Below are 26,240 nucleotides of genomic sequence, written 5' to 3'. Positions count from 1 at the left end.
AAGGACTTAACCTTGGGACATGGAAGCAACATTCTAGATATAACAGAATTCTAAGACACTTCTCACCAAGGCAGAAGTTATTGGGGAGTGGGGAGGAAGGAAAAGGCAGAGGTGTACTTTGGTGACAGCATTTAGAATTAAGTTAACATTCCAACGTTAAGTCCCGTCCTCCCCCATGCCCGCGAACCCAAGTTCTGGAGGATAGGAGAAATCAATGAAGCTGCTCTAAGGAAGTGTTGAATGTACTCATGGAAATAAATCTGCCTGCTACTTGTAGACTTAGTGCTGCTTCCTGGCCCTTCCGTGCAGAAAAAAGCTAGTATTTACATTGATGAATCTGCAAGATATGACTGACCCTGGCCTTAGCTGGAAACAACGGACTCTCCTTGCATCAGGACCCAGAGTAACACATACTAGGAAAGTGGCTGGTCCGTAACACGGGGAATCTCTCCTGCCAACGAAACTACTTGCTCCTTGAGCTCAAGTTTTATATGATCCCAATTTCAAACTCTACCAATGTATCAAGGAGGCTGTCGCTATACATGCACCCAAAAAACAAAAGGAGGCAGCCTCCTTCCTTGAGGTTAAGAAAACTTTGGCAGACTCTACCAGCTTACTTCTGTTCCTGGGGAAAGTCGGCTGGTAGAATATCCAGAACAGTGTCTTATAACACCTGTTAGGAAACCAGTGGGAGTTGGAGCAATCCCAGAAGGGGGAAGAGAAGGAAGATTTCTTTGGCTCCGATAAGGGCATCTTTTCATCATGCCAGTCTTGACCAGAAGCTTTTTGCCCTTAAGTAGGGTGACAATGAGACTATGGTTTGTTTGTAACTGCTTACTCTAGAACAGTACCCACAGAGTTCTTCTGCAAGTGAGTTTATTGGTGAGCAGGAACAAGTTTTCAGGAAAACACATTGAAAAAATCCACAAAAAGGCAGAGGTAGGCCTTGAGATTCCTCAGCGCCTCTGAATCGATAGTTTAAAGCTAGACAGACATGGCAAAATGTATCAAGGTAAGTCTTGACAACAGATCCAGGACTTTTGGTATATAAAGTCATCAACTGGCTTGCTCTTTGATCAGGGGAAAAGGCCTTCTGTTTCTCAAAGGAGCACTTCCTCCCTTTCCTCTAAGCTCTCAAAAAAGCTTAAAACAGCAAATGATAACTAACCATGGCCGAAGAGTAAGAACAGGAGGACTGACAAAAGGAAGATGCCTCAGTACGGACACCTTGGCACTGCTCCCTCCCTCCATCCCGCCAAAGACGACGAGGCTTTCTTCCAGCAACTCACAGAAGTTACTAGATCGCAGGCCCTGGTTCTCATGGGAGACTTCAAATCACCCTGATAACTGCTGGGAGAGCAATACAGCGGTGCACAAACAATCCAGGAAGTTTTTGGAAAGGGTAGGGGACAATTTCCTGGTGCAAGTGCTGGAGGAACCAACTAGGGGCAGACCTCTTCTTGACCTGCTGCTCACAAACCGGGAAGAATTAGTAGGGGAAGCAAAAGTGGATGGGAACCTGGGAGGCAGTGACCATGAGATGGTCGAGTTCAGGATCTTGACACAGGAAAGAAAGGAGAGCAGCAGAATACGGACCCTGGACTTCAGAAAAGCAGACTTTGACTCCCTCAGGGAACTGATGGGCAGGATCCCCTGGGAGAATAACATGAGGGGGAAAGGAGTCCAGGAGAGCTGGATGTATTTTAAAGAAGCGGGTCCATGCATTGCTAGGCGTGGTAGGCTACTACCGACGGTTTATTCCCCACTTCGCCACTAGGGCAAGTCCCCTAACGGACCTGGTGAAGTTTCGAGGTCCAGACATGGTAAAGTGGACTGACGCAGCAGAGGAGACATTTACAAACCTTCAGACGGCCCTCTGTAATGACGGAGGGCAACAAAAATTATTAGGGGTCTGGAACACATGACTTATGAGGAGAGGCTGAGGGAACTGGGATTGTTTAGTCTACAGAGGAGAAGAATGAGGGGGGATTTGATAGTTGCTTTCAACTACCTGAAAGGGGGTTCCAAAAAGGATGGATCTAGACTATTCTCAGTGGTAGCGGATGACAGGACAAGGAGTAATGGTCTGAAGTTGCAGTGGGGGAGGTTGAGGTTGGATATTAGGAAAAGCTTTTTCACTAGGAGGGTGGTGAAACAATGGAATGCGTTACCTAGGGAGGCGGTAGAATCTCCTTCCTTAGAAGTTTTCAAGGTCAGGCTTGACAAAGCCCTGGCTGGGATGATTTAATTGGGGATCGGTCCTGCTTTGAGCAGGGGGTTGGACTAGATGACCTCCTGAGGTCCCTTCCACCCCTGATATTTTATGGTTCTATGATTCTTTTGGCCCAATCCTTGAATTTGTCTAGGGCCCTCTGTATCCTATCCCTATCCTCCAGCGTATCTACCTCTCCTCCCAGTTCAGTGTCATCTGCAAACTTGCTGAGGATGCAATCCACACCATCCTCCAGATCATTAATGAAGATTAAAACTGGCCTGAGGACCGACCCTTGGGGCATTCCACTTGATACCGGCTACCAACTAGACATGGAGCCATTGATCACTATCCGTTGAGCCCGACAATCTAGCCAACTTTCTATCCACCTTATAGTGCATTCATCCAGCCCACACTTCTTTAATTTGCTGACAAGAATACTGTGGGAGACCGTGTCAAAAGCTTTGCTAAAGTCAAGGAAAAACACATCCACTGCTTTCCCTTCATCCACAGACCCAGTTATCTCGTCATAGAAGGCAATTAGATTAGTCAGGCATGACTTGCCCTTGGTGAATCCATGCTGACTGTTCCTGATCACTTTCCTCTCCTCTAAGTGCTTCAGAATTGATTCCTTGAGGACCTGCTCCCTGATTTTTCCAGGGACTGAGGTGAGGCTGACTGGCCTGTAGTTCCCAGGATCCTCCTTCTTCCCTTTTTTAAAGATGGGCACTACATTAGCCTTTTTCCAGTCGTCCAGGACTTCCCCGGATTGCCACGAGTTTTCAAAGATAATGGCAATGGCTCTGCAATCACATCTGCCAACTCCTTTAGCACTCTCAGATGCAGCACATCCGGCCCCATGGACTTGTGCACGTCCAGCTTTTCTAAATAGTCCCTAACCACCTCTTTCTCCACGGAGGGCTGGTCACCTCCTCCCCATGCTGTGCTGCCCAGTGCAGTAGTCTGGGAGCTGACCTTGTTCGTGAAGACAGAGGCAAAAAAAGCACTGAGTACATTAGCTTTTTCCACATCCTCTGTCACTAGGTTGCCTCTCTCATTCAGTAAGAGGCCCACGCTTTCCTTGACTTTCTTCTTGTTGCCAACATACCTGAAGAAACCCTTCTTGTTACTCTTGACATCTCTTGCTAGCTGCAACTTCAGATGTGATTTGGCCTTCCTGATTTCACTCCTGCATGCCCGAGCAATATTTTTATACTCCTCCCTGGTCATCTGTCCAATCTTCCACTTCTTGTAAGCTTCTTTTTTGTGTTCAAAATCAGCAAGGATTTCACTGTTAAGCCAAGCTGGTCGCCTGCCATATTTACTATTCTTTCTACACATCGGGATGGTTTGTCCCTGTAACCTCAATAAGGATTCTTTAAAATAAAGCCAGCTCTCCTGGACTCCTTTCCCCCTCATGTTATTCTCCCAGGGGATCTTGCCCATCAGTTCCCTGAGGGAGTCAAAGTCTGCTTTTCTGAAGTCCAGGGTCCGTATTCTGCAGCTTTCCTTTCCTCCTTGTGTCAGGATCCTGAACTCGACCATCTCATGGTCACTGCCTCCCAGGTTCCCATCCACTTTTGCTTCCCCTACTAATTCTTCCCGGTTTGTGAGCAGCAGGTCAAGAAGAGCTCTGCCCCTAGAAATCTGATGAGGTTCAACAGGGACAAGTGCAGAGTCCTGCACTTAGGACGGAAGAATCCCATGCACCGCTACAGATTAAGGACCGAATGGCTAGGCAACAGTTCTTCAGAAAAGGACCTAGGGGTTACAGTGGATGAGAAGCTGGATATGAGTCAACAGTGTGCCCTTCTTGCCAAGAAGGCCAATGGCATTTTGGGATGTATATGTAACGGCAATGCCAGCAGATCGAGGGACGTGTTCCCCTCTATTCGACATTGGTGAGGACTCATCTGGAGTACTGTGTCCAATTTTGGGCCCCACACTACAAGAAGAATGTGGAAAAATTGGAAAGAGTCCAGCGGAGGGCAACAAAAATGATTAGGGGACTGGAACACAAGACATATGAGGAGAGGCTGAGGGAACTGGGGATGTTTAGTCTGCGGAAGAAAAGAATGAGGGGGGATTTGATAACTGCTTTCAACTACCCGAAAGGGGGTTCCAAAGAGGATGGATCTAGACTGTTCAGTGGTAGCAGACGACAGAACGAGGAGTAATGGTCTGAAGTTGCAGTGGGGGAGGTTGAGGTTGGATATTAGGAAAAACTTTTTCACTAGGAGGGTGGTGAAACACTGGAATGCGTTACCTAGGGAGGTGGTGGAATCTCCTTCCTTAGATTTTTTAAGGTTAGGCTTGACAAAGCCCTGGCTGGGATGATTTAGTTGGGGTTTGATCCTGCTTTGAGCAGGGGGTTGGACTAGATGACCTCCTGAGGTCCCTTCCAACCCTGATATTCTATGATGACTCGTTGGATCACTGGTCTGATCTGAAAGGATCATTCCTATATTCCTTGTTAAGGCACTCCTCAGTTTTCTTTCCCTGACATATGCAGACTCTAGATCAAATTTTACCTCCGACTGAAGTTGAGTCTCTCTCTTATTAATGCTTGTAAAGTTCTCTAAAGGCCTTGGACAGATAGCAATTTCATATTGTAAAAACATTTTGCACTAACTACTATGGATTTCCTATAGTTCCAGCAGTGAGGATTCTCCATAATAAAAGACAGATGGCCAATACTTAATATCTGCTATAAAAAGTAGTGAGACAAGGTGGTGAGGTAATATCTTTCAATGGACCAACTTCTGCTGGTAAGGGACAAGCTTTCTAATTCACACTAGAAAATTAAGTTTACCTAATTTTTGTCACCGTACAGCTGCTACAGTCATTACACCACTTGTGTGTGACTACACTTTGGTCCTTGTGTTGGTGGCATGCATATTCATCAGGAGTGCTTGCATTAATTGTACTGTCAGTGTGGAACGGCTCCTGAAAGCCAGTAACAGTTGATGTAAGCAATGCAGTACTATCCTGACACTGCGTCAATCTAACTACATTGACCTTGATTCTATGTCGCTCGTGGGGTGGAGCTATTAAGTTGGCGTAGCTGGGCAGTTAGGTCAGCAGGAGCCAAATTTAAGTGTAGACACTTCCACAGTTACGTTGACATAAGCTGCCTTGCATCAACTTAACTCTGTAGAGTAGACCAGACCTTAAGGTCCGAGAAACGCCACAGCTAAATACCAGGTAGAACAAATCATTTAGCACAAGGAGTTATTTTGTAAGAGACAATTCAAAGTGAAGTGGGCAGTTAACACTTCTGCAGTCCTTGGACAAAGGCAGGTTAGTAAGTTACAGATTGTTAGGAGACAAATTCAGTGTGTTTATTAAGACCATGATTTTTAGTGTCTAACAAAGATCTGAATTTAAGCTCCCAGGCCTAAATTAGTACCAGGCATGAGCATAATAATATTACAATAGGGCCCAGATGCACTATTCAGGAATGGGGCCCCAGGAGGATAGGACTAGTACACACATGAATAAAGACAGTCAGTACCTCAAATAGTTCCTCAACTATAAGACTAGATTCTGCAATGAGCCTCTCAATAGCACAGAAAAAACTATCCAAGCAGGGCAGGGCCCCACAATGGGGCTTTAAGCCACCTCTGTGCCTCCAAGGTTCTTGGCCACTTTGGTGGGCCCAGAAGAAATTAGAGCAGTTCCAGTCTCCTCACAGCCACTTTCGATTGATCTGCAGCCAAGAAGAACTTGGAACTTTAGCCCTTACCTCAACATGCCCCTGTGCCACAGGCAAGGTGGGGCTATAAAATGAAGTATCTGAGGGCACTGGAATATGGCTCATAGAATCCCAGAGAAGGGCTAGGTCTTAAAAAATAAAAATAAAAAAAAATGCAAAGCCCTATTATGAATGCACTGAGCAGAGAAATTTTAGAGTCCATTACTAAAATCTCAAAAATCCATCTGAGGGAACACTGCTTTCTACAGATCACATCAATGAGAGTGGCCACAGAACCAGAGAGAATAACTGTTTTAGAAACCTTGTGTTAAAGTACAGATACAATACAGAATACTAGAGGGATAAGAGAACTCTGGGCTCCATTCCCAAAGTGCATTGTTCTGGGAAAAAGCAGCCATGCTACTGTCCTCCATTACTCTTCCAAAATTATTCATGTTAGATTCTGAGTGGGGAGCAGGATTGGTAAATATAAGCTGGTTCAGATAAGAATTCCCTTTCATGAAAGTTACTGCTTGGACACTGGCAGGACAGTCATCACACACTATCAAACACTCAGGATCACGTTTCCGTGACAGGACAGAAAGCAGGTCTTGGTGGTGGTGGAGGGTGGTTTCATACTTGCTTAAGCATGCAACAAGGAGGACAATTACGCTCAAAGAATTAGGAAGTGTGTGACAAATGGAGAAAGAATTGTAATTTGACTGATTGTTCTTGGAGGCTGTTTTGCAGACATTTAAAGGACACCAGAAAAGTAGTAAGGAGGCCCTGAGCTATCTCAGAAGTGTTGCAGAAAGACAGACGTAGTTGAAAAGGGATCGTGGAGGCAAGTCATGAGAGTACACCTGAGAGCCTTCTGCTGTAAAGGAGGGAACACAGTAGAGAGACAAAATAATTAGTTTTCTTTCCAAAACTAAAGAGTTGAGGGGAAAGAAAATACTACATCCACTGACTTGTGTGGTAATAAGAGGAATAAACGAATCCCAAAATGTAAAACTTCTACCCTGGTAGTACTTCTGCCTTTCTGGAGTTACCACAGACAAAACTAGTGTTAGAAGAAAATGTGATACCTCAGATACTTTTGTTAAAGTTGGGAAGAGGAGAATACAGAGGGCAAGTCAGTCATACAGAAATTACAGAAGGTTTTTCACCTTGTTGACTATTCCTCAAATTCGTGTTGTAGGATCTAGTTCATATTTTTCAGATCCAAGGGTTATACTTTGGAGACTACATCAAGATCATCAACTCTAATACAAAATCTGTTCCAATGAGAATTCTGTCATCTAATCCTGTATCCTCTGTCAGTCACCAATGACAAAGGCTGCAGAGAAGACGTATAACTCACCCTAATGCTCCTGTTTCAGAGTAACAGCCGTGTTAGTCTGTATTCGCAAAAAGAAAAGGAGTACTTGTGGCACCTTAGAGACTAACCAATTTATTTGAGCATAAGCTTTCGTGAGCTACAGCTCACTTCATCGGATGCATCAATTCTCCATCATATATTGCGTAAGTTTCTTCCTAAGTATTTAGTGATCACTTTATGCCCTGACAAAATGATAGTTCTTGAAATTTTATTGCATCTGTAGGTGCATTTTTTCCTTAACAGTATCCAACCCAAATTTTGAAATTTACTAAACTCAGTAATACCTGTAAGGCAGCAAGTTTCAGACTGACACAAATGACATGTAATAAATATTTCCTTTTAGATTAGTAGGAAGGGTGACAAGGTCTCTTTCACTGCCATCTTTTAATGTAAACTGATTTGGTAAAGAAAGGTCCACAAGATTAACATCTCGGAGCAAGTAAACCCTGAAGTTAGCTAATCCATTCCAGAACAAGAATCTAAAAAAAAATCAATAAGAAGCTGCAGTGAACCCACACAGTATCATAGAAAATACCCAAGGCATTAACCCAAGGGATCTTATAGTCAGATTACTACTCTGAAACAGCAGCACAGAGGATCACCACAATGTAAAGCTACTTCTTTGAGACAAAAGAACAGGAGTACTTGTGGCATCTTAATAAATTTTTAGTCTCTAGAGCATAAGCCTTTGTGGCATTAAGTCCAATTACTGCAATCTCAGTCTTTCTTTCCTGGAAATATAGTGTAGTAACTAACAGATGTGTTTACTCCTGAAGTCATTAGTGTTATCTCAGTTTCATCATATACAAAGCATTTCTAGAAGTAGTGTCTTCCCCTTTGGATGTAAATAAATCACACTGCCTTAAGTACAGCCAACATTAATAATTAGAATGGTACAGTAGAACCTCAAATATATGAATAGAGTTACAGACTGACAAGTCAACCGGACATCATGTAAAAACCGGCAGCAACCAATCACGCAGCAGCAGAGACAAAAAGGGTAAATAATGTGCTGTGCTTGTATTGCACCTTAAAAGGTAGACACATCTAGGCTGCCTGTTCCCAATGCCACCCCCACAAGCAGGGCAGCCACTTACAGCTACAGTGAAAGACGACAACACTGGGGCTGCCAGCCCAAGGCAGCTGGAGCCAGCAGGGAGATATACTGTTTACATACACACACACACACACACGCGGCTGGAAAGTGGACAAGCTTGAAAGATGCTGCCTGCTGGAGCTGAGGAGGTAGCTCAACTGCTGCTGAAGCATGGCCTGGCATGTCAGCTGTTAGATCTGGAGCCCGAACTGTGCTTTGTTCAGAGTTACAAACAACCTCCATTCCCGAGGTGTCTGTAAACTCCAAGGTTCTACTACATAGTAATTAATTTCTATATGGACAAGTCCTTTTCCACCAAAAAAGGACAGTTTTGTCTCAAATCGCCATTTTGGGACTACTTATGAACTCATTAACACATGCCACTGGTGAATAGAACAGGAATACAACATAAAGGTCAAGCAAAGAAGTCAACTACCAAGTTTATCGGAGGGATTGCTGAGAAGTATAGGCATAACCATGGGATTGCAGATGCTAGTGGTTCCTTTCTCCACATGGTGGTGCGCACCTCCAGTCTGATATATACTTGGAAAAACTGAAAAAGAAGCATAGTACAAGAACACTCTTTGAAATGTGAGTAGGTCAGTGCAGATGAGGACACTTTTAATGTGTGGTAGCAGGGTCCACATGGAAGTTCATGGGCAGCATGTTAATGCACTGTAGCTTCACATGCCAGCTTGTCACACACTAACTGTTCATCTACACAAGACCTGCTACTTCATAGTAAACAAAGCTACACTTTGGATGTCCAAAACATTAACTCTCAAGCCAAACATAAAAGCAAAGACAAGATTTTGTTTAAGAGCAAGTATTGAGTAAGTCTAACTGCTGCTATCAGAAAAAACAGCAGTCAGTCAGCATTCTCTTTCATAGAGGCAATATTGTCAAGGACTTTAATTGTCCCTGTCTTTATCTGTTAAGGAAAAGGGGGGGAAAAAACATACCCCATTTGTTGGAACAAAATTAGAGACAAAAATCCTCTGAATAATTTAGCAAAGCTTTATTTGTGGGGCAAAGGTTCTCAAACGGTCTCATTGTGGACACATTATTAGAAGTCTGAAAATCAAAGTTACTTCTCAATATGTACGTTTAGTTAACTCTTAGATTAACAAGGTGGGGAAGACAGGAAAAAGGAGAAAAAAAATGTTTCCTGGAAGAGAAGTGTGCAGGTAGAAAATGAAAGCTTTGTGGTATTCCTTCTGTAGGAGACTGATGGTAAATACCCTTTTAAAGCAAAACACATTTATTATAACGCCATTATATAAAAACTATACATTTTTCAATATTAACTAAAAATTGAACATTTAAGCACGTTAAGTCCAAAATTTAGCCTATAAAATTGTTACATCAGCTGGGAAAAAAGGTCTTCCTAGACACTACGTATTTAACCCTGCCACAACTAAAAAAAAAAGAAGTGGTGGACACAGAGTAGGACAACAGCAGCTAGGAGGGAATAAAAGGAATAGCCATTGCTGATATGTAGTCTGCACGGGTACTCTGCCACTGACTTGCTATATGGCTTTGAGCAAGTCACACACTGTAAAAACTAGGGTACCATCAGCTACTCCTGAACAGATGGCAAAAAGTTTAATGTCTGTAAAAGCACTGACTATATTTAAAACAAAGCAGTTTATTTAAAACAAAAAACAAAAAACAAAACAAAACTCACCACAGTGTTTTTCCTTCACTAACTTGCTTGCTATGGCTAGAATTCAGGCACGCCCGCCCCTTCATTAGTTAATGACACTTCACTCAAACATATCCTTTATGTACTGGTTTAACTTTCTGCAAGGTCATCCACTACTACAGGAGAAACATAACCCTCAACTCAAGCACAGGCAGAGGAAAAAAAACGTTGGATAAAGAGGAATCAACAGAAACAGTGAAGTCCTCTATCATTTCTGCTTTCAGAACTTAACATTTTTCTATAGTCATTTTTATACCTAGTAACTGTTTTCAATCAAGTAAATTGTACAAACAACACAAGAAAAGAATGATTTCTAAGCTTCAAGTCCGCTAAATTTAAAAGTTTAGTAAATAAATTAGAGTCTCTATGAGACTTGCACTATGGTGAAGGTCCCATTGGACAGAGAGCAGCAAGTCTAGTTAGTTAGTAAATAAAGACATTAGCTGTCTGATCAAATTTGACTCATATCTGCTACGAGATGTATTGGAAAAAAGTCATTAACATGAATAAGACATGCATAACTTTTGAGCAAACTGGTCTTATGTTTTTCCACTGCACTGAACATTAGTAGCTCTAAAGTCTTGTATAATAAACAATTTCATGCAGTTTCTCAAATAAAAAATTGGAATGTACAGCTAAGTTAAATTACCAACCAGATCTGAGACAACTTGAAGTACTGGTCCTAAAATGTTTACTGGATGTTCCATTCCAGTATTTACTGTTCTTTAGGATCCTGTTTTCCCATATGTTTAGTTTGGTGTTAAAAACTGCACTTTCATTAGAGATACAGATTGGGAAATTTTATATATGCTTTACCAAAATGTTTGTCACGAGTGAAGGCAACAGAAGATAAGTGGAAAAAATAGTTTGTACACTTCATGTTTATTTAAATTTGTGGCATTTACCTTTGGCAATCTGTGTGTGTGTGTGGAGTATAAGGGTCTGAATTTTTAAAGCACCACGAGCGGTTTCTTAAGTGTATATGAAAGGACAATGCTTTTTATTTTTCTATTTATTTAAATAGGAGATACTTTGTGTGATAGAACATTCATGGGCATGCACTACAAACACTTGTAAAACTAAACAGTGACATGAATGCTTCCGTAAAAGACAGGAAGTTTAGTCGCCCTAAATTCAGACCTAATTCAGTGCTGTCAATAAACTGAGGTTTTTTTGCTTGCTAGTTTAATACCAAAAAAAAAAAAAAAAAAAAAAGTCCTCCTAAGAAGTGGTTGGAATCCATTTATTTTCATCAGTGTCTACTTTTCCCCTAATGCACAACTGTCTATAAAGAATTAAGAGACTGATGAGGTCTTTGTTCCTCCCCTGTTACTAAGTTATGGGTTTTTTTGGACTTAAACTCTACATTCTGTAACCCAGAATAGTTCCAAGATATGTTTTCTGGTTTTGGAGGTATTTGGCTGTATTATACTACCTCGGACTTTATCCTTATTTAGTGTGGAGTGACAACTGAAATATACAACTGCTTCAAGTAAAAACAGAAAAACCAAGTACCCCAAATGAGATATTAATGTAATATTTAGTTAAAATCTAAATGGTCAATATCAAAGCATACAAAGCATCTTTTCAGTCAGAAAATAAGCCAATCAAGGGAGAAAGAGTCAGATTAGGAGGTCCATGTATTACACTTTCAAGTAGGCAACAGACTAAAATATTTCAGATTGTGATGTTACCTGAAGCTTTGATAAATCATTCTTGTGTTACATAAGGTTAAAAATATATATGTATATCAACTAATCCTTAACACTATTAGACTGACAGAGAAGTGATTTCATGTTTACTATAAGAGCTAGGTATTATTAATATTACTTATAAAGCTGCTCTGTAGCTACAGTTAAACATTACTCCTCCAAGATGGAGTAACTTCAGCGATGAGGCTAATGGACAAAAATACATGTTAGAGCAATCTAGTCAGAAAAAAAAGCCTTCATAACAAGAAAAAAGATCGGAGAAGGGAAGGAGGAAAAGGTATTTTCATCTACAAGGATATTACAAAACAATGCCACATTAAAGCCATCTTAATATATTAATGCAATGCCAGTTCATTTCCAATTGCAAGTTTAATGTTTCATCTGGCAAATGCATTTATAAATATTTCAGTACTCTAATTCAGAATTGACAATCATGAGTTTGTAATTCAGCTCATCAGGCAGCAGCGAACAACTAATTGCAAGTCCTGTGGTCACCTCACCAGCTGGTACTCTAAAGAACTGTAATCTCTAATATGCACTTGTTAAAAATGATCTTAAACATTTTACCTTTAAGCTTCCAAACATTTTAAACTACAGAGTAAAGAGAACAAGCTTCATGTTAAGAAAATATGAAGAATTCTTCCCATAACAATACCCAAAAGCCTCTCTGTTTCTGTATGTTCAGTATGATCCCCAATTACCAGCTGGTTACTCTCCATTATGCAGTTTAACTGATGGGATTCAAATATCTATCTCCATATATAAACTAAAAAGTGCACTGGGTACTAAGAGCACTGAGTCTTTGAAAAACACTACTGCTCATATAGCCGGTAGTGCGAAAGTTTATTCCACAATTCACACACTGTACTGAACTGGCTGAGCACTAATACATCAGCAGAGGACAGCGTGATTACTATAGCAATGAAACTTCTACTACTTTTCTGGCTCAAGAATAGAGAGAGTGATATGGCAGCCATAAAAAGGAGGTTCTGTGGTAGCTGGCAGGACAGTTGAAGACCTAGAGAGACAGCAATGAAGGTAGATGCCCCTGGGTGGCTGCTTGGTGTGACTTGGCTGATTTCCTTGAATTGCCTGCATATAATTAAAGTCTATCTTTGTTTAAAAATACACTCATGTATATAAAAGATAGATAAGATACACAGGGTAAACCAGTTACAACATACCCAACTCCATGACAAGCCAATGGAAACTGACTTGGTACAACAAACAACAAAGAGACTACTGCCCAGCCAAGGAGCAACATGTTTCTCGCCGAGTCATCAATATTTTGTTTATCTACAGAGTAGCAAACTGGAGTTTTTTGGGGGGAGGGTTATTTTGTTTTTTTAGTATAAATTGCCAAGTCAATCAATCAGATCTTACATGGACTGTTCTCCCTCCAAAGTGTTTCTGAGAATGTGTCGATAATTAAAAGGTTTTGCCAGTATAGATATATATTGGCAGTCCTTCAGTGGAAATGCAGCTTATTTTAGCAAAGGAATTCTTGTCAGTATAGCTTCAACTACTTTCCCCCCCCAAAAAAGAAAAAAAAGTTATACTGGCAAAAGGACTTTTTCTTTGCTGGTACATCTGCATTGATACTAGGGCTTTTGACAGACAGTTATGTTGGTATGGGGTCCTAACAGGCATAGCTATGACAGTAAAACTGCTGATTGTAGGCCGGGCCTAAGGTGCCTACTCCACAGTATTTTGGGCCAAGCCAACTATTCTTGATAAGCATTCTTCCACATAATATGTTAGAACTTCAGTCTTGAAGTAGGTTTTACATGCCAGCCTAAGAATGAAGTTTCATAGGTGAAAAAAGCCTATGTCCCTGTTGAGAGCTAAGGTCAGGTGTACACTATAAACTTACAATCAATATAATTACGTTGCTCAGGGGTATGAAAAATCCACACCCCTGAGTGACACAGTTATACCGACTTAACCCCGGTCTAGACAGTGCCATGTCGATGGGAGGTATTGTCCGTTACATAGTTACCACCTCTTGTGGAGGTGGATTAACTATGCCAACAGGAGACAAAGTGGGTATTCACCCACAAAAGCTTATGTGCCAATACATCGGTTAGTCTGTAAGGTGCCACGGGACTCTTTGCTGCTTTTACAGGTCCAGACTAGCCAACAGGAGAAGCTCTCCTGTTGGTGTAGTAGCATCTTCACTGAAGTGCTAGAGCAGTGTTTTAAATGTAGACCTGCCCTAACTCTCCTTGCTGTCTGTACTCTATAAGAAGATCACTCACCCTTTAGTTTGTAACCCAGGTGGGAAGATGAATATTGGAACTGGACATTTTTTTAAAGCTGTGCCTCTGCACTAGGAGAAACAGGAGACATCTGGCATGTATTAAGACCCACAGAACTACTATGAGGCCTTGACAAGCTAGCACTTTTCTTCAGAAGCGTCTTCAAAGTAATTCAATCTTTCCTTTAATTTTTGTGAATCAATATGGACCAGGAGAAACTCTGTTCATTTACTGTGACAATGCATCCCCATTTTGTTTTGTATTCTAAATAAATAAAACATGAAGTGATAAGAAAACAGCTAGGGCAAGAAGTAAAACAGTTACAGAAAATTCAAGAAAGAAGATTGCAGTGGTTTGGACACATGTCAAAAATGGACCTAGAAAAGATGCCAGGTATGTCAATACACAGAATGCAAGCAACTAGAAAAACAGGAAAACGGAGGAGGAGTTGGATACACAGTGAAGAATGACATACAAAAAAAACGCCTAAAGATGGATGAAGCCACGAAGCTAGTACAAGACAGAATGTGGTGGACAGAGGTCATTTGACCTCATCACTACTGAGTTAAACAGGGATCAAAGAAGAAAGATTCTCCTTGTGTTCCATTTTCTAGATCAGCATGTGTAGATTCCCCACAATTCCGAGTTTTAAAAAAAACAAGCTTATCACTGCAGATGTTGCTACCAGATAACAAGCCAGGTCTGATTACCCACTCACTGAGGGCTTGTCTACATGGGGACATTTACAACTATACCAGTATAAATATACTGCTACATAACTCCCTGCATAAGTACTCTTATTCCACAATAAGAGTGCTTTTTTCTGGTCCAGTTTCTCATATTCAAAAATCTGCAAACAGGTTTCATGGTGGCTGTAAGCACACTCTCTCACCTTTTCACTAAAAATATATAATACATTAGATATTAATATAAAATATAGTCTTATCCTTACAGTTGAAAATAACTTTGAAAACATGAGCCAAGCATAAATCAATGCAGACCCAACCAAATCTTCAGACAGCTTAAAATAGCTCTAAAGGGTGTTAACTGTCCCATTCATCTCAAATGCCTTGTGGTTACTGCCATTCTGCTGCTGTGGAATTTGACATTTTTCTATGATGCTATAGAATGGAGCATTATTTGCCATTTTACCACAGCCAAGTGTGCTCAACCTTTTGTTTTGTCTCCCTTCCCTGCCACACCGACATTTGTCTGCACCGGTCTCTTGTGCCCCTGCTAATTGGATTGCATGCTCCCTGCACTATTCCTCTGAGCCAAGTGGCAGGACAGTCCCAAGCACCTTCTTTTTCTCTCTCTTCAGTGGAGCTTCTGGTTGGTGCCTGACTCTCCTCTCTGGGGGGAAAACTCAGAACCAGAATGCACATCAGCTACCGCCGTATTTCAAAGAAGTTTTCTGGGGCACGCATATTCCCCCTAAAAGGGGCCAACTGGAGACAAGCACTTCTCTCCATATAAACAACCTACTGAATTCAAGAAGAACTTATATATTTACAAATTCAGAAGACTGTTACAGTCATGGCAATACTAAAACACAAAAGCCTTCTGAGCATCATACTTGGTGTCACTATAAATAGCAAAAACTGTCAAGCCTCTCAACTGGGGAAACATAGATTGTGCTCAGAGTAACAGCCGTGTTAGTCTGTATTCGCAAAAAGAAAATAGAGACTGGGAGTGGCTAAGTCATTATGCAAGGTAGCCTATTTCCCCTTGTTTTTTCCTACCCACCCCCCAGACGTTCTGGTTAAACTTGGATTTAAACTTGGAGAGTGGTCAGTCTGGATGAGCTATTGCCAGCAGGAGAGTGAGTGTGTGTGTGTGTGTGTGTGTCCCTGGGAAAAAAAAAAAGGGGGGGGTGAGAAAGCCTGGATTTGTGCTGGACATGGCCCACCTTGATTACCATGCACATTGTAGGGAGAGTGGTCACTTTGGATGAGCTATTACCAGCAGGAGAGTGAGTTTGTGTGTGTATGAGGGTGGGGGGGTGAGAAAACCTGGATTTGTGCAGGAAATGGCCCAACTTGATTATCATGCACATTGTGTAGAGAGTTGTCACTTTGGATGGGCTATTACCAGCAGGAGAGTGAGTTTGTGTGGGGGGGGGTGGAGGGTGAGAAAACCTAGATTTGTGCTGGAAATGCCCAACTTGATGATCACTTTAGATAAGCTATTACCAGCAGGACAGTGGGGTGGGAAGAGGTATTGTTTCATGTTCTCTGTGTGTATATAAAGTCTGCAGCAGTTTCCACGGTATGCATCTGATGAAGTGAGCTGTAGCTCACGAAAGCTCATGCTCAAATAAATTGGTTAGTCTCTAAGGTGCCACAAGTACTCCTTTTCTTTTTACAGATTGTGCTGTGTGCTTCAGATGTTTTTAATGTTTTGTTAGGATCTACTGTTGCCAGTCAAGCCAAGGTAATTATCCTCTCCAGTTATGCAATCATTAGATAAATTCATGATATAACTGCAGATGTCCAGGAACAGCTGTTCGGATGAGCCAGTACAACTGGACAAACTACAAGTGTTCCCTTAAGATTTGTCCTCATTTATCGTCCCCCTAATAGAGCTGCCCGTTGTGCTGTCCACCGATAGGTGTGCTAAACAAGAAAAGTAATATTTGAAGTTTTCCAAGAATCAATTCTTGCAAGCATCATTCTTGGTATCTTCATTGAGGATTCCCTAGTTGCAACTGGAAAACGGCACGCTTGTGACTAGAATCCAGTCTTTCACCTGAAGCTATTGGGACATATTCAATTCACCAGGAAGTAGAGCTGGTTGAAAAGTTTCTAATTTCGCAATTTTTGGAGGAGGGGAAAAAAAACCTTCATACCAATTTTTGCAAAAGTCAGGTCCTTTTTTTTTTTTCTGACCAGCAATACAAAGCAGCTTTGGTGGAAATAGGGATGCTAATGGAATTTGAAAGAGGCACTTAATGAGTTTTTAAATGTTGTGAAAATTAACAGAGGTAAGCCCACCACTGCATTCCTCTTCACTATTTTACATGAAAAAAATGGGCACTTGATAGTAGTAACTTCTTTTACACACTGAAGTTCATTGATTTTCATATGGCAAAGTTCTGAGCACATAGTCTGAATTAAGACAGCATGTAAACATTTTCTTTGGTAAATGTGGCTTTGCCTTTAATCAATTGCTGATCAGGATTTGCTTGCTCTGAAAGCTTCTTTTCAGATGCAAAAATAGGACATAGGTTCTCATATGGAGATCATGAGCAATTATCAGTGTCATATTGCTTAATGAAAGGGGTTCCCTACCTGGTTCCAGTTTGGAAAAAGGTTGAGAAACTGGATTTATAACATTGATGAGCTACTCTTCTACTATGGGTGACTAACTATGTAATGTTTATTTTTAACTATAGAAACAAAAGCAGTAGCAAAAGTCCTCAAGAAACTCTACCTTTCTTGACCCTTAAAACTACCCAATAGATTGGACTTCCCCCACTCAAAACTCCCATCCCCAACAACAGTTGCCCAAGTAAGCCTCACTCTTTCAAATATGGGGAAGAAATTAAATAAAAATTACATCATGTTCCCTGAAGTCAGTAACCTTGGACTGTTTCAGACAAAGAATGGAAGCTCATTCACTTTTTTCACCCCCATCTTTGGCATTCTACCACCACCCACATCTGTCACTTTTGTAAATAGTCGTCACACTTTTGAGCATCCAAATGGAAAAAGCACAGTATTGGATGAGTGAATCAAAGGTCGTACTGATGTAGCAGGCCACCCCAGGAAACGTGCAGGCTGGTTTCCTTGAGACAACTCAGGATCAATAAATCCTCCGGAATGCAAGGCAGGATCACCATTTTACAGACTTCATCTTGAAGTGCCTCCAGTAAGTGTATTGGTTCAGTGATCTTAGATTCCAGGGGAATGCAGCTGGTGTCCTGCAAGTGTTGTTGGGGCAGAAGATCAACTTCTGCCCACGTATAAAAAAAAGAGGAAAGGAGAGGAGATGCATCCCCTCTCTCCAGTGTCAGAAGCCTCATCTCTCTTAAGTTTTAAGCTATTTGCCCATACCATCTGGGTACTCCAAGTCCAAACAAACCCATTACCAGCTACTAACACTGTAGGTTTCTCCCAGTAAAATCTGTAATGCAATTGTTTTAACAACATACAATTCTGACACTGAAAAATTTAACATTTGTCAACATAACACTGAACGGTGTTCCACAATGCGTTTTGAGTAATGTACTATCTGCATTGTTTACACGTTTCAGAGTAACAGCCGTGTTAGTCTGTATTCGCAAAAAGAAAAGGAGTACTTGTGGCACCTTAGAGACTAACGAATTTATTTGAGCATGAGCTTTCGTGAGCTACAGCTCACTTCATCAGATGCATACCGTGGAAACTGCAGCAGACTTTATATATACACAGAGAATATGAAACAATACCTCCTCCCACCCCACTGTCCTGCTGGTAATAGCTTATCTAAAAGCCATTTCCAGCACAAATCCAGGTTTTCTCACCCTCCACCCCCCACACAAATAAGCTATTACCAGCAGGACAGTGGGGTGGGAGGAGGTATTGTTTCATATTCTCTGTGTATATATAAAGTCTGCTGCAGTTTCCACGGTATGCATCTGATGAAGTGAGCTGTAGCTCACGAAAGCTCATGCTCAAATAAATTCGTTAGTCTCTAAGGTGCCACAAGTACTCCTTTTCTTATTGTTTACACGTTAGTTAAGTCAATACAAAGTTTAAAATTTGAATCTTGTGCAGAAAAATCTGTGCACCACACAATCAAGTATCACTATGCCACAAAAAAAAGGGCCTAGCTGCAGAATTTAGGCCCAGTTTCTCCGAGTACAGCAAGACCCTTGTTATATAGTGAACAGCATCAAAGATAGAGAAGTGCTGTTTTATTTACCACTAATGACAGAGTTTTCTTATACCATTAGAAGACCATGGGTAGGTCTACACTATTAAGTAAGTTACACACCTCCAGCTATATGAACAACATAGCTGGAGTTGACGTCCCTTAGGAAGGCTTATTGCTCTGTCTACACTGCACTGGATCAACGGGAAAGTCCCGTTGACTTATTATGCTTCTCGTTCTGGTGGAGTACTGGTATAGCCAGGAGAGTGGTGAGCAGTTGATTTAGCGGGTATTCACTAGACCCGCTAAAATCGATTCCCAGTCGATCGATCACCACAGCATCAATCCACAGTATATGGAGACAAGCCCTATGTATTAGATCATGGCTGAAACTTTCAAAAGGGGCCTGAGTGATCTAAACACCCAAATCTCAGTAGAAGTAAAAATGGGTACTCAGAACATAAACTCCTTCCTGCTCATTTGTAAATCCCAGTCTAAAAATACTATGGGTGTCATTAAAGATTTTGTAAAAAAAATAAATGTGGTAGAACAACAAGTGTCCTAATGTTCCAAGTGGTACAGTTTGTAAGTTTGAGAAGTATTGGTAACATTTGTTTGGCAAGAAATTAAGAGAATCAAAATAGTGCTTGGCTTTTTAATGGAACTGCAAGCAAGTTAATCCATGGTCTCAAATGATGTTTTTCACGCACACATGGTTCACAATTAAGGTCCTCCTTCATTCGCAATATTGCAGAAGTTGTGGATTCTGCACTAGTAGGCTTCTACCGCAATTTTTGTTTTAAATTAGCTTACTTGGCATAGTCCAGAATTTTGCATGCGTTTTGAGGTTTCCACTATACACTCCCCCCTAGAAGGGCATTAAATGATCTTGGAGAGTTTAGGGCACGGACGTAACCAGGGCGCAATGCCTGGGGGCAGGAGAGAGGGAGAGGGAGAAGTCAGGGGGAGGAGCAGAAAAATGGGTATGGGGGGGAATGGTAGGGGTTAGAGCCCTGCAGCAGGCATGATATTGCCACGCTTACTCGCTGCTGCTAGCAGCAGGACTGCCTTCAAAGTTGGGCAGCCAGCTCTGAAGGCAGCGCTTCCACCAGCAGCAGCAGCGCAGAAATAAGGGTGGCAATACCATGCTCTAACCCCTACCATTCTCCCCATCCCCATTTTTCTGCTCCTCCCCCTGACTTTGAACCATGGATGGCTGTCCCACTCTGGTTACAGTCCTTTAATTGCACCAAATTGTCTGGTTATCAAAAAAAATTTACAGGCATAACATAATAGTTGAGTGTTTATATTATTCCAGCAAATTTTTCTTAAATACGTCTGCTGTGGCTTTTCCAAGTTACGACAATTAATGAAGGTCCATTATTACCGTACTTTTCCATGTCCTCTTCATAACTCAACTGCAATTATTTGAAGATCATCCCACAATACAGATCAGGTCTTACTCATAATGCATTAATCTGATATTTTACTAATGCTAATACAGAACACCACAAGTTAAAGATGGATTATGAGTAGTAACTCACTTTTCTTAGTGTATGCCACAACCTATGAATTAATCAAAATTTACATTAATCAGTGCATGAGACCAATGTTTCCATTAAGTAAATACATAAGCAGACTTTTAAAAAGCAATCAGTGGTATAAGCCATGCAAGCAAGCTCTTGGATCAAATTTAATATAGTACAAATATGATTTTTAGTTAATCTGCTAATTAGAACTGGTCTCCCTGCCAAATTCAAAAATCAAGAATAAAATCTTAAATGAAAATTATAATTGACGGCCTCAAAAGGTGTTCCGGCAAACCATTTGTTGCCTTAGAAGGGGTCAGTGGGATGTTGCCCAGGTTGCACTCAGCAAGGACTGGTGAAACGCTGACCTCGACTGAGGAGGCAGAGACGTGGAAGGAGCACTTTGAGGAATTCCTCAACCCAGCAGTGGGCAAACTACGGCCTGCAGGCCAAATCCGGCCCATGAGCCATTTTAAGCTGGCCTGCGAGCTTCCACTGGGGCGTGGGGTCTGGGGCTTGCCCCACTCCGGCACTCCAGCTGGGAAGCAGGATTGGGGGCTGCACCACGCAGCTCTCAGAAGTTGAGGCATGGCCCCTCTATAGCGCCTATGCACTCCAATGGCCCCACTCCAATGGGAGCTGCAGGGGCGGTGCCTGTGGACGGGGCAGCGCCTGTGGACGGGGCAGCATGCAGAGCTGCCTGGCCGTGCCTCTGTGTAGAAGTCAGAAAAGGGACATGCCGCTGCTTCCGGGAGCTGCTTGAGGTAAGCACTGCTGGAAGCCTGCACCCCTTAACTTCTCCCTATGCCCCACCCCTTGCCCTGATCCCCCTCCTGCCCTCAAAAGCCCTTGATCTCAGCCTTGAGCAGCGCTCCCCCCCCCCATCCCAAATTCCTCATTTCTGGCACCATCCTAGAGCCCTCACCCTCTCCCACACCCCAACCCCAATTTTATGAGTATTCATGGCCTGCCGTACAATTTCTATTCCAAGATGTGGCCCTCGGGCCAAAAAGTTTGCCCACCTCTGCATCAACCTAATGGGCACACCCCCCTTTCAGAAGGCAGCACCGGAAACCTCCAGTGAGATTGGATCTCTTTCGGATACTGAAGTCGATACAGTGGTACAGTGCCTTCGTAGTGGTAGAGACAGCAGGGGTGGAGGAGATTCACCTGGAGATGTTGAAAGCACTGGACAACGTTGGGGTGTCATAGTTAATGTGCTTCTTCAATGTTGCATGGAAGGCAGGTGCAGTTCCTCTGAACTGGCAAACTGATGTGGTGGTCCCAATCTTTAAGAAAGGAGACCACAGGTTATGTTCCGACTATAGGGGAATCACACTCCTCCGCCTCACCGGCAAAGCCTAAGCCAGGGTGCTGGAGGGGAGGTTACGCCTGTTAATTGAACCTCTGATTCAGGAAGAACAATGCGGATTCCATCCTGGCCGTGGAACAACCAATCATCTCTTTGCGGTCTTGCAGATACTTGAGGTGTCATGGGAATTTGCTAATCCAGTCTACCTTTGTTTTGTAGACCTAGAAAAGGCATACGACAGTGTTCTCCAAGATGTCTTGTGGGAAGTGCTGCAGGAGTATGATGTGTCAGTGCCGCCTGTGTGTGCTATCCGGTCTCTCTACTCTCAGACACTCTTGTGTTTGTATTCTTGACATTAAGTAGAGGTCAGTCAAGGTGGGTGTTGGACTCCATCAAGGGGTGTGTTGTCCCCACTCCTGTTTATGATTTTCATGGACAGGATATCAAAGTGCAGCTGAGCTGTAGAGTGCATCCAGTACGGGGACTCGGAGGTGGCATCTTGCTTTGCAGATGTGGTCCTTCTTGATTCTTCAGAGTGCAATCTCTGACGTGCACTCAAATGTTTCACGACTGAGTGTGAAGCGGTTGGGATGAGAATCAGCACCTCCAAATCAGAGGTCATGGTCCTCTCCTGGAAGAAAGTGGACTGCATTCTAGGTAAGGGGGAGTAGCTGCCCTTACTGGATGAGTTCAAGTATCTAGGGGTCTTGTTCACAAGTGATGGTAAACAGGAGCGAGAGATTAACCAGCAGATTGGTGTGGTGGTGACAGTGATGCAGGCACTGTACTGATCCATAGTGATGAAGTGGGAGCTGAGTTTTCATACGAAGCTCTACGTTTACTGGTCGCTTTATGTCCCCATCCTTACCTATGATCATGAGCTTTGGGTAATGACTGAAAGGATGAGATCACAGGTACAAGTGACAGAAATGAGGTTTCTCTGCAGGGTGATTGGGTTTACCCTCCAAGATGTGGTGACTAGCTCAGCTATTCAGGAGGGCCTCAGAGTAGAGCCACTACTCCCCCAGATCAAGAGGAGCCGGTAGATGTGGTTCAGGCACCTGATAATGATGCACCCTGGGAGGCTTCCGTTGGAACTTTACCGGGCACATCCCATTAGGTGGAAGCTCCAAGGCTAGCCCAGGACACACTGGAGGAATTGTATTTCCCAGCTGGCCTGGGAACACTGGGGAATCCCCCAGGAGAAGCTGGAACCTGTTGCTGAGGAAAAGGAGATCTGGGCCTCCCTACTCTCCATGCTGCCACCACAACCTTCACCAAGAAAAGCAGCATAAAGGAAAAAAAAATAAGCAGCACCGGTCCCACACTAATCTCAGTTTAAAATATCTCCACAGGAAAAAGCAAAAATGATATTACTGGCTAAATTACATGGCAGATAATTTCTGCTCCATTTCAGATTTGTCAGTTCTCTTTAAAGTTCTGTAATTGGGTGAAACAGTGAATAGGCTTATGCTTTTCAACTGTGAGATACGAAACCACATAAAATAAATAAAAACCAAATAAAACCCTTCAGCCATTTAAAATGGATATCAGCTTAAATAATATCAGTGTAAAGTATTTAGTGTTACCAATTAACACCCAAGATTACTACAACTAAGATATTTCTGCATCCATTTTTAAGTCTGATTATGTTATGCATTTGATGACAGTGATGTTAGTCAGTCAAACCATTCCCCTATTTGTGTGTTTCTTTCCCACAGCAATAGAAGGTCTGGCTAGGGAACATGGGGGCATATACAATATCTAAACCGTCACTCTTCAAAAAGGGGACTAGAGTTCACATTTGCAGGGATGCTTTAACAAAAACGCTTGTCTGCAATGTTTTAAAATACAAAGACAAACCACTACAACAGCTTGGGCAGCCTTTAAGACTCAAAGTTAGAGATAACCAAATGAAAAAAAAAAACTGCCCTATGAAAATATGTATTTTTTGAGATTCAGGTGCCTCAGTCTGGAGTGACTATTTCCAATGGAATGGGCTGAGTCAAATCAATAAGTGGTTTCTTAATCAAAAATTTGTAAAAAAAAAAAAAAAAAAAGTGATTGGAAAATAAAGAAATAGATCATTTTTTAGCTTGGTTTCACATTATATGATCAGTAGATGAAGTGAGCTGTAGCTCACGAAAGCTTATGCTCAGATAAATTGGTTAGTCTCTAAGGTGCCACAAGTACTCCTTTTCTAGCTTTTAAGAACGCTAAAGTAACCTTACAAAACCATGCAGCATTCGCTTCCTGAATCTGCATAAAGTTTAAGTATCTGCTGCTGCTCATTATACACATCAGGAGAGTGGAATTAAGTCAATAGGACTTCAGGTTAAACTGCTGCTATTCAGAAATCTACTGACAATAAAATTGTAAATATGCCATATCCACGCTGCTGCATGGAACAGTTTAAAAGAAGGAAGCCCTGGTGTCATGGATAGATGGAAGAAAGAAAGGATGCAGGGGGCTTAGAATGGATGAGAACCATCCTGCCCCATCTTTCCAGAGCCCCCTACCTGTGAAGTGGGGTAGAGCTTCCACAAGACTTTGGGGTAGGGAGGCAAAAGAAGATTGAGCGGAAAGAAAAAAAAAAAAAACCACACACAAATCTCCTTCCTCCTGGCTACTAGAAAACGATACATCTTCAAAATTTGTCTCACACCTACTAACTAGAAGTGGATATAAAAGATAAAGCCTTTTCTCTTCAAAAGGCAGGATCAACAAACCACAACAACCACCATCTCAGCAGCTGAGGGAGGGTAGAGTGGGAGAAATGAGCTTCTCACTCGGATGTTGCCTTTTCCCCCCCCCATCATCTCCAGCTGTTTCATATTTAACTTAAGATTTAGATTTCCAGTAGCATACAAACTTTGTCCATTTTTTTCTAGCCACACTTAAAAATGTGTTTCCAGCTCCTGCTCTAAATAAAAGGAGTACTTGTGGCACCTTAGCCCTGATCTACACTATGAGTTTAGGTCGGATTTAGCCCTGCACCCATACACACTATGAAACAATTTTTTCCCCGACTTCAAGGGCTCTTAATACTGATTTCTGTACTCCTCCCCGACAAGTTGATTAGCACTGAAATCTACCCCGCTGGGTCCAATTTGGGGTAGCGTGGACGCAATTCGACAGTATTGGCCTCCGGGAGCTATCCCAGAGTGCTCCATTGTGACCACTTTGGACAGCACTCTCAACTCAGATGCACTGGCCAGGTACACAGGAAAAGCCCCAGGAACTTTTGAATTTCATTTCTTGTCTAGCCAGCATGGTGAGCTCATCAGCACAGGTGACCATGCAGTCCCGGAATCACAAAAGAGCTCCAGCATGGACCGAACAGGAGGCACTGGATCTGATCGTCTATGGAGAGACGAATCCGTGCTATCAGAACTCCGTTCCAAAAGACGAAATGCCAAAATATTTGAGAAAAAAAACAAACCTCCAAGGGCATGACGACAGAGGCTATAACAGGGACCCGCAGCAATGCTGCGTGAAACTTAAGGAGCTCAGGCAAGCCTATCAAAGAACCAGAGAAGCAAATGGCTGCTCCAGGTCAGAGCCCCAGACGTGCTGCTTCTATGATGAGCTGCACGCCATTCTAGGGGGTACCCCTACAACTACCCCAGCCCCATGCGCGGACTCCATCAATGGACTCTCAAGCAACAGGGATGCGGATTTTGAGGACGAGGAGGAGGTTGAAGCACAGCAAGCAAGTGGAGAAACTGTTTTCCCCAACAGCCAGGAACGGTTTTTCACCTTGGATCTAGTACCCTCCCAACCCACCGCAGGCGGGCTCCCGGACCTAGAAGGCGGAGAAGGGACCTCTGGTGAGTACACCTTTGTAAATACAATACACGGTTTAAAAGCAAGCGTGTTTAATGACTAATTTGCCCTGAAGACTTGGGATGCATTCGCGGCCAGTACAGCTACTGGAAAAGTGTATGGGATGGAGCAGAAATACTCCAGGAACATCTCAATGAAGCTCTCCTGGAGGTACTCCCAAAGCCTTTGCACAAGGTTTCTGGGGAGGGCAGCCTTATTCCATCCTCCATGGTAGGATACTTTACCACGGCAGGCCAGTAGCACATAGTCTGGAATCATTGCATAACAAAGCATGGCAGCGTATGATCCTGGTGTTTGCTGGCATTCAAGTAACATCTGTTCTTTCTCTCTCTGTGTTATCCTCAGGAGAGCGATATCATTCGTGGTTGAAATACGGAAATTTTATGAAGGGGATATTCAGAGATGGCTGTTCCTGCTGAGCTGTTTGCCTGTGGCTGAACAGAAATCATCCCTGTTAGCCACGCAGTGGGGGGAGGGGTGAAGTGATCATCCCAGAGAATTGGGTCTGTGTGTGGGGGGGGGGGGTAGTTGGGTTTGTGCTGCACGTTAACCGAAAACCGCAGCCCCTCCTTTTAAATGGCTACCCCATTTTAAAGGGCTAACCCAATGGGTGCTTGGAATGTGAAATGAGGGCGCTGCTG

The 26,240-nt window shown here is 42.6% G+C and overlaps 1 protein-coding gene across 1 annotated transcript in view; it reads right to left on the bottom strand.

Moving 5' to 3' along the window:
- ACVR2A (activin A receptor type 2A) overlaps positions 1-26,240 on the bottom strand; it is a 113,932-nt gene that overhangs the window by 75,628 nt on the left and 12,064 nt on the right. The gene's annotated exons all lie outside the window — the stretch shown is intronic.

The sequence above is a fragment of the Eretmochelys imbricata genome, chromosome 11 (genome assembly GCF_965152235.1).
Source record: "Eretmochelys imbricata isolate rEreImb1 chromosome 11, rEreImb1.hap1, whole genome shotgun sequence".
Classification (NCBI taxonomy): domain Eukaryota; kingdom Metazoa; phylum Chordata; order Testudines; family Cheloniidae; genus Eretmochelys; species Eretmochelys imbricata.
Note: the sequence above shows the minus strand (reverse complement) of the source record. Positions and strands in the feature narration are given on the sequence as shown.